This window comes from Phasianus colchicus, chromosome Z (assembly GCF_987193195.1).
Source record: "Phasianus colchicus chromosome Z, bPhaCol1.hap1.1, whole genome shotgun sequence".
Classification (NCBI taxonomy): Eukaryota; Metazoa; Chordata; class Aves; order Galliformes; family Phasianidae; genus Phasianus; species Phasianus colchicus.
Genome location: NC_143476.1, coordinates 75371170 through 75390394, shown reverse-complemented (window position 1 = coordinate 75390394; position 19225 = coordinate 75371170). Strand labels below are relative to the sequence as shown.

Below are 19225 nucleotides of genomic sequence, written 5' to 3'. Positions count from 1 at the left end.
AGACCACAGAGCATCTCCTTATAAGCTTCTCTGGCATCTGTGGATGTCATACTCAGGCTGCTCTACAAGGCCCCATGTAGCTTACAAAGAATACCAGCAGCTCACCCGTGGAAACAGATACTTTCTTCATGCATTTCAATGTGACATGCCCCTCTGTGACTCTGTAGTTTTAATCACTTTAATGAGAGCTCTGTTTCCTTCACCATTTATTTTATTTCCCCTTGGGAAATCTGTTCATTTCCAACATCTGTCACCTATCAACTCCTTGGGAACAAAGGCTTATGTCATTACAGCTTCCATGCATCAATCTGCCAGTCAACCTGTGCATGCCTCCTCCCCACATTTTCTTTCAAAAAGAGTGATCTGTCCTGAACTTCACCTCAGACCACAGGACAAACCTTTCATATGCACTTTGTGCACTTCTTTCCCAGAAATGTGCTCTCAGACCAGTTTTGCAGAGGAGACCATGGCCCCAACAAATGTGAAGCAGTTCATGTCTCCAGGCAAAGTGAATGTGAAGCATTATGTGTTTGCTTGTTTAAGTTCATTGCTGATGGCAGACCTGAAGGAAACTAGCTGAATAACAAATCTTGACTTTATATATGAAAAATAAAACTATCTAACTCCATCAGCCACTACAGTTTTGTTTGCAAGTGGAAAACACTTCAAACCTTCATTAAGACACATTTTTAAGTATTTGTGAATAAGATTGTTAATGAATAAGATCCATGTATTGCAACTCATCTTCATTGCACTGGACAAGCATCAGAAATTTCATTTCACAAACTCTTGGATTTCCTTCTTGTTCCGATCATGGGAAGTATAACTGCCTCTTGGATGCCAGCATTTAGATATAATGATGATAAATGCTATTTAAAAGAGGAAGGCATCTAGAGTATACAAGATGGTGTTGCTAACCTCCTTGCAACCCTGCCCAGTTTGCAACGGATGGGAAAAGATCTAGTCCTCCACCAATTATGGTGATTTAAAGATTCATAGAACTTTTTGAAATCCTGTATGTTCTTTCTCCTTTCTTAGCCAAACTTTAAATAGAGAGCATGCTGTCATTTCAGGCAGTAGTTTTTTCTCTTCTCTTTCTTTTCGACCTCGTTGAGCAAATCCAGTACTTTCTTGGTGCCATCCTATGAGTGACTGAGTAATGATCACTCACACAGAAGTAATGGGTAGTTATTCCTGCAGATGGTAACACATCTTCAATACAAATCATGCATTCTGCCAGAGCAGCCCTTGTGTACCTTCATATACTTCGTACACTTCCCACAAAGCTTTCTGCCCCAGTGGTTATTAGAATGTGCTATTATGTTTGCTCTTTTTCATCTCTAATTCAGGGACAGGGTAGCAGAATCACAAATGATACACCATCACTGGAGGTGTTAAGGCCAGGTTGGATCGAGTCCAGGGCAGCCCAACCCAGTGGGTGGCAGCTCTGCCCAGGGCAGAGGGTTGGAATAAGACCCAAGGCAGCTGCTCAGCTCTGCTTTCCATGGTATAGTAACATGCAAATTTATCACTGGTGCACAACACTTTTGACTCTTCTCATCATATGCTCCTTTTTAGAAAAAAAAAGCCTGCTTCTCCCTCAAGCTGCCCTGATGTGCATCTGTATAAACAGATTTTGCAAAGGGATGACTATTTACTATTTCTTCCACAAGGCTCATGTTCCCAGGAATGTCCCAAGCCCTCATTGGCAAGGTGAGGCTTGACAGCTTAATGACTATATTAAATGCTCACTGAGGTGGGAATTGAAAAATCTTTCTATTGCTTAGATGATATTGCAGTCTGAATGATGCTGACCCTGTCAAAAACTAATTGTAGTTCTCAAAAGTATGCAAAGGAAATAGAGCTAAAAGGAAAAAAATGATGGTATGTAAAAGCCACTGGAATAGCAGTATGCATTTCCCTCTATTATGGTAGCGTGAATACAAAAAATGAAAGTTTGACGTGCTTCCACCAGTATCTCCACATTTCATATTTTTATCTGCTTTTGTTTACGAGTGCTCAAAGATGTCTCCACAATGACCTTTTCCATTTCATTTTGGAGTTTCCCATTTTTCCTGCCATTTTTCTCCTGGTATTATTCTTCCTGTTTTTTCTCGAGACATTCTGTTATCTACTCACTGCTTCATATTATTTCCTCTCTGTTCAACCCTATGCTTAACTTAGTTGTTTTTTCCTTCCTCTATCTTACTTTTTCTGTCAATTTCCTATTAACTCCTATGTCTTCCTTACTTCCCTCCATATTTTAGCCTGTTGTCTTCAAATATTTGAGAACATGATGTGAGCATGATTCAGTGCCCCCATATGATTATGACAAAAACACCTGTCTACAAATTATTGCATTTTATTTTCCTGAAGTAGAAGTTCACTCTGGCTAGAAATGCTTGTGTTGCCCATAGTTTCTCTCCTTGTCCCTCAGCACAGCATCCTTAGCTACTTCCTCCCTCCCTGGGCTCTCTCTCTTTCAGGAGATCATGGGAATGTGCACTGAGCCTGGGAAGAGACAACAAAAGCAAAGATTAATTTTCACCCACATCAGTTCCCTGACTGGATGCAGCACAGCCATGAAAATTTGCACATCAGCACAAGGAAAGCAGTGGGGCATGAAGAAGGAGAGCCACCCACCAGGGGAGGGGTGGTTGCAGAGGTGACCGATGTCAGCTGAAACTGATGATGACAACAAAGCACTACTCAAGCTGACTTCTTTGTGCCTTGTCACCATCAGAGATATGTGAGGAAATAGAGCCCAGGCCCAGGACTTTCACTTTTCAGCTGAAAGCTATGAGCATTCATCGAACAATTTCTATTTTTTGTCCAAATCAAGGTTTTCTCCTGTCTGAAGTTAAAGACATGAACTTCTCTATGCTACCAGCAGACCACATGTAGTCTGATCACTTGCAATGACTTACATCAATCTCTCCATGTTTTCTGCATTTCATCCTTTGCTATCTTCTGCCTATTTTCTGTATTTTGTATTTACTGACTGTGAACACCAGAAATGCAGTCAGATTAGAATGAAACAAATGGAAGAACCCCGTGCGAATAAAGCAATTCAGAGTGCTAATGACTGCTCTAGCAAGCTCTCTTGACTTGGACAGGTACACTCTTGACTGGGTAAGGAACTGGCTGGAGTGCTGGGCCCAGAGAGTGGTGGTGAATGGAGCTAAATCCAGCTGGCAACCGGTCACAAGTGGTGTCCCCCAGGAGTCAGTGCTGGGACTGTCCTCTTCAAGATCTTTATTTATGATCTGGATGAGGGCATTGAGTGCACCCTCAGTAAGTTTGCAGATGACACCAAGTTGGCTGGAAGTGTCGATCTGCCTGGGGGTAGTGAGGCCCTACAGAGGGATCTGGACAGGCTGGATAGCTGGGCTGAAGCCAATGGGATGAGGTTCAACAAGACCAAATGCTGGGTCCTGCACTTTGGCCACAACAACCCCAAGCAACACTACAGGCTTGGGGCAGAATGGCTGGAAGACTGCGTAGAGGAAATGGACCTGCAGGTATTGACTCGGCTGCTCGGCTGAACATGAGCCAGCAGTGTGCCCAGGTGGCCAAGAAGGCCAATGGCATCCTGGCTTGTATCAGGGACAGTGTTGCCAGAAGGAACAGGGAAGTGATTGTCCCCCTGTACTCAGCTCTGGTGAGGCCGCACCTCGAGTACTGTGTCCAGTTCTGGGCCCCTCACTGCAAGAAAGACATTGAGGCCCTGGAGTGTGTTCAAAGAAGGGCAACAAAGCTGGTGAGGGGTCTGGAGCACAGGCCTTATGAGGAGCGGCTGAGGGAGCTGGGATTGTTCAGTCTGGAGAAGAGGAGGCTCAGGGGAGACCTTATTGCTCTCTATAACTACCTGAAGGGAGGTTGTAGTGAGCTGGAGGTCGGCCTCTTCTCTCATGTAACTGGTGATAGGACTAGAGGGAATGGCTTCAAGCTGCACCAGGGGAGATTTAGGCAAGACATTAGGAAATACCATTTCTCTAGAAGAGTGGTCAGGCAGTGGAATGGGCTGCCCAGGGAGGTGGTGAAGTCACCAACCCTGGAGGTGTTCAAGGAACGTTTGGACGTTGAGAGTGAGGGACATGGTGAAAGCCATTGGTTAGTGAAAACCACTAGTGATGGATGGGTGGTTGGACTGGGTGATCTTGTGGGTCTTTTCCAACCTTGTTGATTCTATGATTCTATGATTCTTGTATTCTGTATGTTTATTGCATCGCACTAGAATTTTAAATAAACACTTTTCTACGGTTTGAATTCACACTGCAGAATTTCATTGTCCTTTATTCCTGCTTCCTTTCTTCCTACTTCACTGGGAATACAAAAAGAGAAACCTTTGTTAAATCCCAAAGAAATATTATATACAAGCGTACAGTTTGCAAATAGAAGAGAGTGTGCAAAATATTTTTATAACGTACAGCTAATCACACTGCACCTGGACACCCTGATACAGTAACTGAGAAAACATATCTTGCCCATTTTGAAGATCAAGCAATAATGTACTGTTTATCTTAACTGTATCTAATAGGATTCAGCACTTGTAAACAACAGCTGTTTGTATATTTTACTGTAAAATTCTAGGGATTTTTGAGGGAATGTAAAGCTTTAACAAGATTGTTAAAATAGCCTGGTCAAAAGGATATTAAGGTCCTTAAAAATTAATGAGAAACTGTAGATGTCCCTTCTGTTCTGTTTGTACATCCTTACACCTTGTAACTGCATGGAAATAATTGAAACAGGAGAGCAGAATGGGGAAGCAGATGTAAAATAAACTCATATGAGCCCAAACTGTAATTCTTAATCATGGCATATGCTTCCCATGAAATTCAAATTTAGCAAGATTTTTAATTTCATTGTTCTCATTCTTAGTCTTTTTTTTTTAAACAGTGTTCTATTGGAAATCAAGGGTCTAACCCAATCCTGTTCTGCCATCAGCCAGATTCCCACTGAGATCATTTGAATCTGGAACCCTTGTTCAGCATAATTGCAGAAATATGGACAACCACAAGCAATTACACTTTACTTGGTAGACCTACTGAGAGTGTCTATAAGAGTACAACCCATCCCAATGTGACAGTATCCTAGGACTTCAAAATGTTGTGTTATTACATCAACAGCTTAATCTCTAAGATATTTTTGCAGCTGCCACATGCTGTACAGCAGCCAGTGTACAAATACTGTCTAAACTCTTGTGCATCCCAGTAAGTCCAAGGTCCAAGTCCTTGCACTCAAAGGAGTTTTAGGCAACCGAGATGCCAGCAGAATTCTTAGTTTCTTTCAAAAAGAAAAGCAGCAACAGTTATGCCTACATATCCTTAGCAATCAACAGATATCCAGCAAACAATAGTCCAAAGCAAGACGAGTCTAAAAAAAGGATCACCCTTAATCTGCTGCTTTGTGAATGCAAATTGCCAGAAACAGAGAAGAGCTCTTCATCTTATGAATAAAGGACACATAATTTTCGACCCATTGTCTGTGGAGTGTGCATGTGTGCCTTAAGGGTTCTTCAAATAACAACAAATATGTTTTATATATATGCGTGTGTGTGCAAAATTTCTAAGAGTTCTGTTCCTCTTCAAGAAAAAAAAAAACAAAACAAAACACAACATCATAAGAGTCTGTGCAATGAAAACAACTGAAATAAAGGGACTGGCTGAGTTCCCATTAAGGGAAGGGTCATGAGCTGGAAAGGATTTCAAGTGCCATTCAGTGTGCAGGGATTTGCAGCAATGCAGCCTTGCTGATCTGAAGCTGGGATTACAACCAGAACACTCCAGTATCTGGTGTTTTAACTCCATCCCAGCAGAGCTCGGTATGTAGAGTAGGGCCAGTGAGTGAAAGTGGAATTATTTTGCTTTCTTGTGTTTTGTGGCTTAAACGCAAATCCCCCAAGACGATGAGTTTATACTGAAGGAGCTATCGCCTTTAGAGGCAGCTCAGTACTGAGCAAGTTCAAAGAGAGGGCTGTGAAATGATTGTACCAGATTAAGATTCACTGACTTTGTTAAAAATACTCAAACACATCCCTACCACTAAGCACTCATTATTTCTCCTTTTGGTATACATAGAACTTCAGAAGCCGATTGCTCTGGATGCACCACGTCCCATGAAGTAGACAAAGTTGGTCAATGTTGTTTCAGTGAATGGTTTAAAGGCAGAGTTCAAGTGTGTACTGTTTTAAATAAAAACTTCTGTAGTGTTTTAATCTACATGGTATGTCTTCATACCATCAACTTAATTGAAAAAGAATTGGCATGTTTGCAGACATGACACTCCAAAATAACTGGTTCTCAGGTGTTATCCAGCACTCTTAAAAATTCATTCATTCCCTTTCAAAGCTTTGATCTGAGTGTGCATTCATACAATTGGATTGAACGTTTAAAGAATGTGTTTGATAGATCTGCCAAGCATCCTCTTTACAGAAACATTTCTTCAGAGTTCTCGGGAGTGATAGGAACAAGCATGAAGCTTTTTAAATGTTGTTGTGATAGTTAGCCAACATTTAGCAGCTCATAAGTAGTTTACCATAATCAAATTTTTCAAAGGACAGCAGAAGAGTCTATGTAAAGTACTGCAGCATGGCCTCCTTTAGCTAGTACCTGCATGAAACATCTGTGGTTTGAGAATATAATATATAATTTCATACAAAAGAGAACCATCCACAACCATAGTACTCTAAAAGATAAAAATTACAATAATAGTCTTGTACGCTTTCCTGCATTTCTGAAAAAAAAATGGGGTGTTAACTGAACTGGCAGATTCTAAGGACTTTCTGAGTCACCAACCAAGGACAGACTGACTTCTGCAGGCCAAAATTTCTCTTTTCCACTTAGGATCTTCTGCTGGTCCACTTTACAGCAACCCAAAGAATTCCTCTCCCCCTTTTGACTGCTGGAATTGTGGGGAGTTGAAACTGAATTTACTTCACTTTTTATTTATTAGAGTTACTGCTCTCATGTTTCCCATTTGTGTAACTGGAAGCAAATGATGCATATGTCAAGAAATATTAACCAAAACAGGTATCACCACAGTAATTTTAACCAAGATATTAACCAGAACAACTATGCAGAAAGTTTGGACAACATTGCTTTCAAAATAAATCCAGACAACAAATATTTCTGTGGCAGGAGCTAAACAGCTATATGTGATAAACAAGGAACTTTTGTTTTCCAGCATTCTGAATGGTAAACATTTAGAGGAAATTGTCAGGAATGGTGATCTAATCAGATGAAATGATGTGCCCTGCTATTTTGAGAACTCAGATTCCTCACAGTATAGATAGGAACTCTTATTGATTGCTTTTACCTCCTACTGAATTTTCTAGATCTTCCTTGTTCTTGAACCTGATGACACAAAGGCAGCCTGTGCCCTTGTGCTAAGTCAAGGTCATAAGTGTCTCCCAGCATTGTTTTCTTCATAGGACAGAGCCACAACATTTGACCCCACATCTTCCCACATGGATGAGAACCAAGAATTCTTGAAGACAAATGACCATATAAGACAAGGATATCCTGGAAGGGCCTGCAAGCAGGTAGAAGGTAGGCTTAACAACCACTGGGTTTGCAGCCTAGGACAGAGCTAGATTGCACTGCACTGTGCAGGGGTGTGTAGCAGTTCTGTGCAGGGATGGCCTCACTAATTTCCAGCTTCACTTTGTCCCATTGCAGGGAATATGGCTGAGCACTCAAATGAATTCTGGGTGAGACTCCAATGTAAAATCAATGTGAGCTGCCAGTTTCTCAGGAGGTCACTGTACACTTTCCTGTATCTGAACATAAGGGCTTCCTAGCTGCTCAGTATCTGAAATAAGCATAAATAGTACTGCATTAAAAATAGCAGATGCTGGTTTCAGATGTGTTGTATATAAAGTAAAATCCAGGAAGATGCACTGATTAATGCACAATGAGAACCAGATTTCCTTTCAGAGATTATATCTTTGCGTAGTCTGGGCTTTTAAGGTCATCTCCATCTGGGAAGTGGTATAATTCAATTAGAAAATTCTCTGTGGCCTAAGACCTCATTTATCTCTTGGAGTTAGCACAATAAATCACAGATTTGTGAGCAACAGTGCAAGACAGTTTTTCTGTCCTCCACCTTTCTCACTGATCAGCCTGACAAGGGTGCATCTGTCTCCAAGATCTGGCATTGATCTTTGTACTCCTAGCAGTCTGGCTGCAGGAGTGGGAGTAAGAGCCAAGCAGATGATGTAGAAATAACACCAAGTAGGAAACAATTAATTTCCATGCAATTGGAAATGCATGTGCAGAGAGCAGCCATGTGTAATGTGAAAATGTGTCTGTGAATATTTCAGTCACCCTTCTTAGTCTGAGTTTCTTACTGGCAGTGGGCCTCTGCTGAACAGTAGTATCATCAAAGCTGAGCTTAGTATTCAAGATCAGTTGAAAGAGTACAGCAATGCAAGTTTTCTGCCAGTTCTAACAAGAGCTTAGCAGTTGAGCATGGAATTCTCTACGCACACTACATTTTGGCAGTGAAGCAATTGTTTTGTAGAGAAAGTCAGGAAAGTGGAATTATCCAGCAAATCACCTCTATCATTAAGCATATTTTCTCCTTCAGAGATTTCACAAGAGGGAACCCAATTGAATTTTGGTTTGGGGGTATCCTTATGGCCCCATTCTCTTGTTATGGCCAAGATTACCTGCTTTGAGGGTGGCACAGCATTCAACATCCATTTAGACATATATAATACCAGCTCACAGATAGAGTCCTGAATAGACTCAGGTGAGTGAAAATAGCATAGGAAGGAAATAAGACTGAAACTAGAAAGAAGCAAGTCAGAAGATATATTGTAGGTATCGGTAAACTCATAAGGACCATGAAGAGATCTGGAGTTAGACTGCTCTCTCTTATGTATTACCTGAACAAAGTACAGTGGATTTCTTCTCAATAAGGTCTTATATATGCAAAAATATGTAGATATATTTAAGGAGTGACTGAACAAATTCACAGAAGAGAAAATCATCACAGGTTATTTTTGAATACTTCTTTGTCTCTGGAAATCCACAGATTTTTGGACCCCTGAGGAAAATGTTTTATATGCATCCTTTCTTGATTTACCTTTTCAGTAGTCATTCAATATGGGCCACCAGTGGACACAAAATAATGCCATAGATGGACCTCTGTGCCAATATGGTGCATGTTAAATATCTATGTTCTTAAACTGTAGTTAGATTGGTCTGATGGAATTATCCTACCCTTAAGAAGCATGTCATAAGTGCACTCACTGTAGAAGAGGGCATCTTAATAAATCGGTGCTAATTTGGAAGAAATTGGAAGATTTTTTTTTATGCTGTCACTGGGAATGACACATTCAAGTGTAAAACTGTTATCCAAGTGAGAATCTTCACATTAGCACTGACTGCCGTATATGAGACATTTTTTTATAAATGAGGCTGTTTACTCAGAAGAAAACATGTCCAGGTTAAGAAAGGCCTTGTGAATCTTTGGAATAAATGTAATGGCTGGGCATACTTGTGTTCAAATTGCACTCCTTGCTTTGTCAATTTGCGTACTGCTTAGAAATCAATATGCCACTCTGTCTAGATAAAAGCTAAGTGCAGATAATGGATTAATCAGATTATTGAGCTGTAATGAGAATGTCCCAGGAGAGCACAGATGCATAAAGATGCATGTAAGATTTTGGACTGCCCAGCAACAACTGAAAATACTTTTATTTTTAATATGCAGATTGTGATATTTTTTAATGCATTCATTCAGAATCTGGTTTAAAGTGGTGTTTGCAATGAGTGAACACTCTTGTTTTGTTTTGTTTTGTTTTTTGAACATCAAGGAAGAAAAATAACATCTCCTTATTTCATTCAGTATATGAAAATCTCAGCCTTCCCGAATTAGCACTTTGTCTGTATGACAAGATGCACTCTTTTCCTCATTTCAAGTAATTCAGATATTGTATTCTGCAAATGAGCAAGTGCGTTCTGCAGATGAAACCACAGGTGTGACTTAAAAGCATGTTCCAATACTGTTGTCTTGTTTATCATTTTTAAATTATGATCAGTGGACTCTTCTGTGAGATTCACAGACAGAAAAGCAAGCCAATAGGCAGCAGGCTTAGATTCTCTCTAAATGAGCTGCAAGTCTGCTTAGAAAGATGGGAGGTCTGCAAATCAGAAAATCTAGTACTATCTCAGATAGAACTTAATAAATGCTTCATTTGCTCCCAAAGCAGAGTTAGTTTTGTACAAGGGGCCAAGGAAGTGACTTACCTACTATTTCAATACTATTGCAACTGCAGAGTAGCAGAAAGTGTTGCACTGTGCTTTTGTTAAACATTGCTCAATATAGAAAGCTGCATATGGAAATTGATTCCTTCCTCATGTTTTAGCTGTTAATGCATAAAACAGTGCACACATTAATGACCTAACGTCTGGACAAGGAACTTTCATGCTCTCTCACTTCTTTCTTTCAGTTTGGAACTCATGGGGTTTTCTTGTTCACACTTCCCTGAAATATCATAACAAGTAGAAGAAAGAAAAATAAATTTAGGCAGCCAGTATAACACATAGCATCTTTTGTTTACAGCCTTTGACATGCCCGATATATGCACAGCCAAAATCTAAGCCTTGATAAATGTGAAAGCACGTTGAATAATAATTTTAATTTAAAAAAAAAATTATGAATAATTCATAAGGAGAGGAATTCCCATATTGGTCAGATGAATTATGCACAATGAATAATTCATCCAACTCCATTAAATAATTCTACATCATTGAATCCCCTATTCCCAGCTGCCCAGATGTCTCCTTTAAAATCATGGTCACTCTGGAATAATGTGTGGTATTAGCTTTGAATATTCAAACCATACTTTTAAACTTCTAAGTTTCATGACTAAGGACAGCAAAGGCCAGTATGGGACCAGGAACTGCATGTATGTTGGCCAGGCTGCTTGCACTGAAGTGAGATAATATTAATTCCCCAGGATGTGGAGAATTGTCTGATGTTCTTCATTTTCAAGCGTAGGTGCTCATTTCTATTACCAGAACTATTAGATCATTCTACAGATGTACCTGATCAGTCAGTTCAGCTGTGTTCAACTAAAAAACAAACCTCTTTGTTTCTACAGGAAACTCTATCTGTTTTTTTTCTGCCTGAGTACAATTATTCTGGAAGTAATGCCAGAGTAATGCTTTTGTTTTCATTTTGGGGGTAATGATGGTGGTGTGGGGATGGCAGGTTAATGAGCACCTTGCTAGGAAAATGAATTTAGTGCAGACAGCCTCAGCAGCACTTGTGCTATGTGGCAACTGATAGGATTTGACGTGTATATTGTCAGATGAACAACTGACCCCAAGATTATGACATTTCATTTAAAAATATATCAGAGCAAAGCAAGTAGGTTAGTAAGCAGTTCCTGTTTGCAAGCAGAGGAATCTTTTCAACCTTACTCAGCAATTTGTGTCAGACACTGGATGTCTGTGGTCATAATCTCAAATTCCTGTTTATTTTCAGTGACTCAGCTGTTTCACTTTTTTTTTTTTTTTTTTTTCTATTCTAAAAAAACAAATCATTTCACAGGACTCATATTCTTTAGATATTGAATTTGTCATGAGATACAGAGCACAAGTCACTTCTTGTGTTCCTTGCTCCTCAGGTCATAATAACCCCTGATTCCTCCCTATCTCTTTCACTCTTTAGAACATACCTGAAATTGCGCTTAATTCTCAAACATAAAAAAGTGCAAAAGCCATTTCTTTTTTGTATAATGCAAGAACTGCATGTAAGAAGTAAGCATTTAGTTCAACGTCTTGGAAAGGGAAACTAAACAGTACATGGGAGCATATGTATTTTTTGTAGGATTGGCTAGCACAGCACATTTTAGTAAGATATGTATAACTGTGAAGCCACTGGGATTATATATTCTCTTCCTCTATCACTTGCAGCCCTGTTTAAGCACTTTCTTAGTGTTTTTTGCAATGCGAACAGTGTTTTCTCTCTCTCTCTCTCTCTTTTTTTTTTTTCCCAATAAATGGAGTCATGGCCTAGTTTTATAAGAGGACATCTCCCTGGGGAATCTGTACACCAGAAGGAGATGGGGCTATTGTTTGCTGGGCCTTGGCAATACCAGACAAGCAGATCATACAGCTTTGAGCCACAGGGCTCTGCTGTTTCTGTGTCATCCAGCGTAGATCTCCACTGCAGAGGAGAAAAACACTTTTCAGAGAGGCTTAAGAATTTGCAGCTTATGTTCTTATTTGAATACTAAGTCAAGGAACTTAGATTTGCTGAAAAAGTTATGTGAATGGGTTTTGTCTCCTTTTATGCAGTGTACTGCAGCCTAATATTGCACTGAAGCACAAGGCAAACATTTTGCTAATTAGGACAGTGCCGTACGTTGTTCTTTGCTACTGGCACTCAGTGTTTTTAGATCATCAGAATCATCCTCAGTAAGGGTTTGGTTCAAGACAGCAAGCTGACTCCCCATAATTCCTAGACAGTCAGTCTTCCATGTCAGTTTTCTAGGCTAGCAACCTTTCCCAGGGAAGTGACCCAACTGTGGGCATCACACTTAGGAAGGCAGGAGAGGTTAACAGGATGTGAGATCTCCTATGAGACTTGGCTCCTGTGCCAAGTAAGGATCTCTGCCACATTTGATTTACTTGCATAGGTGCAACTACTAACCGAGCTCTTACCTGATTTCTATAATTGTGGTCTTTGGATTTTGGCTATATCAAAGAGTGACTATGATGTCACTATGGTGACTGGTGACTATGAATGATATATTATGGCTTTTAAATCTACTCTAGAGATTCCCAGTATAGCTGGTTAGACCCAATCACTGTACTGCCTTGCTGTCTACACATCTCCTGACCTAAAATTGGGTCAAATTTGACTTTTCCATCTTTCATCTGAAACTGACGCAAATGATGTGAGACCTTCTTTCTCCACTGTGGAATACCTGAACCGATAACAGCATATGCTGGGCAGCTAACACAGGAAAATAGAACTTGCCTTTGGAAAAAAAAAAAAAAATAGAAGCATTGTCATGTGCTTGTGCTTTTGGAATGAAAAGTAAAACTCATTTTTCCTGGATGGGAAAAGAGAACAAATGCAGTAAACAGCAGCATATACCAATGAAGCCAATTCTGATGATTTTTTATGAGTGGACTGCATGTACAAATGAATCATTCTTACTAAAACTGGCAGGTTGCACTGGTTTTTCAGATTTTGCTGTTCAGCTCTTCAGGCACAATTGTGGCAAATGTTTCTTTAACAACCTGCTTTTGTCAGAACACAGCAAAGAGGTGCAAGTTTCAGAAACAGGGAATGACATGACAATAGGCCTTTTTGGTCATTATCTCTTTGGCCAACAAGAGTCCTGTAAACACAAATAAGCCTTAACATTTTAAAAACAGAAAAGGAATACCTCACCCATTAGGGGTTATTTAAGCAGCTGGGAAAATTTCTTGTCACAATCATTTCCACTCTCATTTCTTTTCCCTCTGTGTTTCCCTTACATTCTTTAACCCCACTTCCAGTAATGGAAAAATAAAACTGAGAAGAAGAGGTGCCTTTGGAACAAACAGGAAAGCAAAACACCATGTGGGTGGAAGATGGAGGGAATCCGTGACAGTGGATTCATCTGTGCAGTCTGTAGCCTCCTCTTTTCAGATTGCTCAGCAAGAGGCAACATTGCCCAACCTAGTTCATTTCAACGCAAGAAAAACCCATGACTATCGCAAGCAGGAAATGTTGACATAATAGAGTTATGAAGAAAACCTGAACGTTAGTCATTCTTCAGACTAACCACATCAGAAGCCAGGTCACACAAACATTATTCAGGCAAATACCAAATGCTCTTTTGTCTTGGCAGGACGGACAGTCAGACACTGACTTTCTGTTGGTACATGAAATTAAACATTTTCCTTGAATGCATTGAAAGGAAGCGCGTTGAGCCCATAGCGTGGTTGTATGTTGTGAATAGAGAACAGATTTACTGCAAGGAAAGTGGCATTGCAGAGAATTGTGAGGACAGATTAAGACAAGTGTGGGTATCTTCTTCTTCCAGTTGCTTTCATTTATATACATCTAATTGAATTTAAAAGCCCATGGTGAAACATTAATCCTGTGATCAAGAATTCTTTCTCAATATAATAAAATTGAACAATAAAATGTCTTTAATCCTATTCAACACTTTTATAAATCCATCACAGAGATAGCAGTAACGGGATGCATGGAGGACTGAATAAATGAGGGTTTTGTGGCATGAACCAAGGAGAGCAAAGGAAGAGCGAGCTGCCTGTTCTGGGGAGGATAAATACTGCGTGAAGAGAAAAGGAAAAAGGCATGAGCAGATGTGCAGTCTTACAGGGCTTTGGTATCATGAGTGGGCCCTTCCATTTGCTGTGGGAAAGGAGAGGGAGAGCGCAGCCAGGCTGTGGGACCACCTGTGTGTGGCACAGTGGTGTGCTCCTGAGCAGAGCTGCAAAGGCTGAGCAGCTCAGCCTCCAGCCCTGCCTTTGCCTCCTCGTCTCTGCAAAACATCCTGCAGGGACCTCTGCTTTCTTATCAGTTTCATTCTCACTCATATGTACCCCTATGAACAACAATTCATTTTCCATCATCTCCACTTTCTCAAGACAGAAATATGGCTGATTTTCATCACATTATACAACATAAAGATCTCAAAGACCCTTTTAAGAAAGTTAACCTACAATGCTTCTGACAGTTTAGTGGAGGTGAAGTTGAAGATTCTTGCTCAGAGATGAAAAAAATGGAGGCAAAGAGAAGATAAGCATTTATTTAGTCACTTTTTTTTGGCATCTTCATTTATTAGACTGATTGGTTTTTGAAACATTCATATTTAGGCCTTGATGTGAGTAAATGGTCCCTCCACTAGTACACCTTATCTAAAGACATGGATGAAATCAGTAACCGTTAGAAGTCAACATTTCTAATATCTAGATCTTCCTATCTAACTTGCGCTTATTATCTATTTCCTACATTTCAGAGCAAGTATCCACAGAGGAACTAATGAGCCAGATATTCCACCCATCATATTTAAACTTAGAAAATGTTTGGCTTTTATATTGAGCTAAAATGTGAGGAGTATATGGACAAAATCTGAGTTGCTTCCCTTTTGTTCCTGCTAAGCTTGAGTCCTTGAATAAAATGTCCTTTTATTTAAAAAAGGACATTAGTACATGAACTTCAACTGAAATAAGTGTGAATGAAATACAAGCTTATATTTCTCCGTAAAAACAAGTCACCAGTATTTTCTAGGTAACTAAAGGGGTATTTGTCATGATGCAGAGATCACAGACAGGACTAACCACAAGCGTGTCATTCAGTATTTTCAACATTTGTGATGTTGAGAGAGGAAAGTCAGTCTGTCTTTCACATTTTAAAGCTAAAGGTCAGATTTGAAACCTTTTCAGGTTATTAGTAAAGTTAAGGTTCTTGCCCCCAAAATATAAATACTCTGCTCTGAATATATATAGTTCTGTGCAATCCAAGCTCTTCAATATGTTGAAAAATAGCCCAATTGGGGTTGCTTATCTTTATAACTGAACAGCAAACATGTTCCTTCTGGATAGTATTATTATCAAATGACTCTGAAAAGTGAAGACTACTGAATTAATGAATTTAATTTAAATTCTACTCATAGAAAATGTAGAAAACTCACTACAAATCTGTTCCTGTACAATATATTTTATGCTCTTAATTTTTTATTTAAGCTTTAAAAGAATTATCTCATTGTTGACAGTTTAGCTATACAGTTAAAAATATCAGTGAAGAGGAATACTTGAACGTAAAAAAAAAAAAAAGCCTGTTTTCCTTTGTATTTTGTCTCTTTTAATGTGAAAGTGCATTTATTTCCAGGCAAGGAATCTCAGACCAGGCACACAGCACCTGTCATGTGAGGCTCTATATTAGAAATACAGCAATACCAAAAAGATTAGGGACACTCAAGTCACTTCTGTTTGCAAACAAAACAAATCAAACAGAAATCCTCCATAGTTTAATGGCCTAAAAAAATTAAATTAACCCCTTTCATTATGGAAAGGTTACTAAGACTGCATATACCTCAGAGATTATGGCCTTTTTACCAATTACTCTGGTAATTGTCAATGATACGGGCACCTGTTCTCTGGACACACAGCTCAGGCCACTATGTTCATTTCATCTGGGACGCTAAACAGCAACCAGATGGCTGCTGATTATAAGTCTTTTAGGAATTTGAACCTGAAATGGGAAACAACGTGTGCTGTTCTCAGTTTCCCAAGAAAATGAGCTGCATGCATACGGTGAAAATTCAGAACAAAAGAGCTACATTTTCCTCTTGTGCCACTGATATTTCCTTGCCTCACTCTCTAAGGTAATATAATAACAACATCAACATCAATGCTACTAAAATAAATAAACTCTTTCAAGAATAAATGCAAATGTCCTTATGACAAGGAGTATAAATTTCTTCTGTATATGTGTGCTGAAACATCTGAAGTGCATCCACATGGGCAGAAGGTTCTCCTTCTCACAGTCCAACGTCATGTTGGACTGTGGCACAATGCATAGGCTGCAGCCAGAAAGTGACTTGACTCTTTCTGTGCAAGTATAAGTTAACAAAAGCCTACATTAGTATTAGGCAACCCTTCCCTTTCTGCTTTTTCCTTCTACACCTTTGCTCTTCAAATTAAAGCCTCACTAGATGGAGAAAAACTTCTGTTATGATAGTGACTGGATGCACTGTGGCTGATATCTAAAACCTAAGGCAACTCCAGATAGGCACCAAAATCTCGAGAAGAATATGTATATAACTGCTAAATTCAAAGATGTAAGGAGCATAATGCTGTTCTTCAGTGACTTCAGGAGAACTTCAGGCAAGAGTTAGCCTGTCAGAGCAAAGTGTGAGTTGGGCCAGAGCCAAATGAAAAGCTGCACTTTTGACCTATTGTTTCAGATACATTTCACCAATACATTCAGATAGGCAGTTCCCATCATCCCTGGACACAGAGGCTGAAGATCATCAGGATGGACGAAAGTGCAGGGTCAGGTAGGAGGGATGTGTTTGGGCATTAGACATGCCAACTTTTTAACTTCCCCTTCCTCAGACAGATGAGGTGGGCACAATGTCTTTGCTGGATTGCTGGCATACTTTTTTCTACCTTATTTTACCACAAGGGTATTTTTGTTCTGATTCCCATTATTTCTACTCTTAATTTCTTCAGTCAGCTCCAAATTTCACTGTGGGTTTGTTTATTTATTTATTTATTTATTTATGGTAGCGTAGATTACAGACAGAAATCTCTACTCCAGAATTGTAACCACCTCGGCCATCACCAAGGCAGACTTCAGATATCTTTTCCTATGAAAAAAAAACCCAAAAACTAATAGTCTTCTCTTCAGAGATATAGGTTTGATTTCCTCCAGTATATTCTCCCACCAAATCACTTCCATTTAGGTTTCTTTTCTACTTATTCTGCTTTTCCAAACATGCACATCAGCAGTAGGAAAACTGCTCCTTTTTGCCCCCCTTAATGCATTATGGGGATAACACTTCATCCTTAAGCCATTTGGATGTTCTTCTGCTCATAAGACCAAGTGTTGTCCTTGTCTTTGATCTAATGAGTAGCATTGCAGACCAGGTTTTCTGCTGTCATCTGTAGTCATCTGCACTTTCTGATCTATATCAGTGCTTTACAGGAAGCAGACTTTACTCTGACTTACAGTCTTCCTTCATATGCTGTTGTGGTTATAGGTTATTCAGAAATGTAGTCTCTCATTACTGCTGAAGTACAGCAAAAGGGTGCCAAAAGAAAAGGAGGAGAAAATGAAATTGGTAAACAGAAACATCCTAAGAGTATAACCATAAAGAGGATGACAAGGAGGAACTGTAAAAGCATGCTAACAGAGTTTATTTTTGACAATCACAAAACACATTTTAAAACATTATTCCTTATTCTTTAGCTATCTTTTAAACATAATTTTAGCAGCTCGTTTCCATGTATCTGAGTTACACAACTCAATCTTTCAACATATGCAACACTTGAAAACTTCTTTGCATTCCCAAATTGTTCTTCCCTTTTAGCCTGGTGGTGTAAGGGAACAACCCCTGTGCAACTGTACCGTTTGCCTGCTTCCTACCCTCGAAGTCAGTGATAGAGCCAACTACTACATCCAACTACAGAAGGGATGCAAGATCTGTAAGACTTGACCTTCTTACAAGTTCTGTGAAACTGCTGGAAAGAGGAAAGAAGCCCAATTCCTGGTGAGGGAAAGACAGACACAATTCTGCATCTTTTCTGTTTGAAGAGAGAGCACCTATGTGATCAGTGCATACGCATATTTTGGCTTATGTGTTAACACACACAGCTCTGAATCAGAGGATGCAATGAAACTGTGTAAGATATGTATAAAGGAGCTGAAAGTGAACCTGAGGAAGAAGAGATTAAAACACAGCTCCATGGGAAATTAGGTCTCATCTGTCTTGCTGATAATCTTCTTTCAGTGATTCCCTTTAAGGATAAGACTACCTTTTTCACAAAGACAAGGAAAGGAAAATACTGATATTCTTAGCCACAGTGTCAGATCACCAGTGGTTTTAGTTAGATATCAAACAATAAAAAGGCACATTATCAACACAGGTGAGAAAATGGAAAACCCCTTGAAATCCCACAAAACTCAATGAAGAGGTGTTGGCATTATACTGATACACTTTTTGTGCCACTTTGTCACATCTCACACAGTTGTTACCATACACAAAACTGGCTATGTATTGTGCATAAAATATTTGAGCCAATGCAATTTCATGCCACCTTCCTGTTAAATACTGTTCTCAGTATGCTTGAAAAGGGGTCTTTCTTTCCCTCTCTGTGCTTAGCAATGTTGTCCTCTGTTCATTTGTAGCTTAGACATACAGCTGTTTCTATCACTTTCAGATTAATAAACAGGTTCTGAAATACTCTGACATGAGAAAACTGACAATGAGTCATTACAGATATTGAAGATAAAGCTAGAACCCTTTTAATGTTACTTCTGCACTCAGAAAAAGAGTTTCTATTGAGATAGAACTGCAGCAACGCCAGGCAGTGTCTGAGAAGGCTGTCTCTTGCGTTTTGAAAAAACAGGCCAAAATACACTCATATTTTCTTTTAAGGTGGGCCCAGGGCAGCTCAAAACCAGCATGGATTATACAAAACAGTGTGGTTTTGTATTGTACACATCTGAGAATCTGCTG

The 19225-nt window shown here is 39.5% G+C and overlaps 1 long non-coding RNA gene across 4 annotated transcripts in view; it reads right to left on the bottom strand.

Moving 5' to 3' along the window:
• Nucleotides 1-19225, bottom strand: part of LOC116239164 (uncharacterized) — a 53348-nt gene that overhangs the window by 32691 nt on the left and 1432 nt on the right. The gene's annotated exons all lie outside the window — the stretch shown is intronic.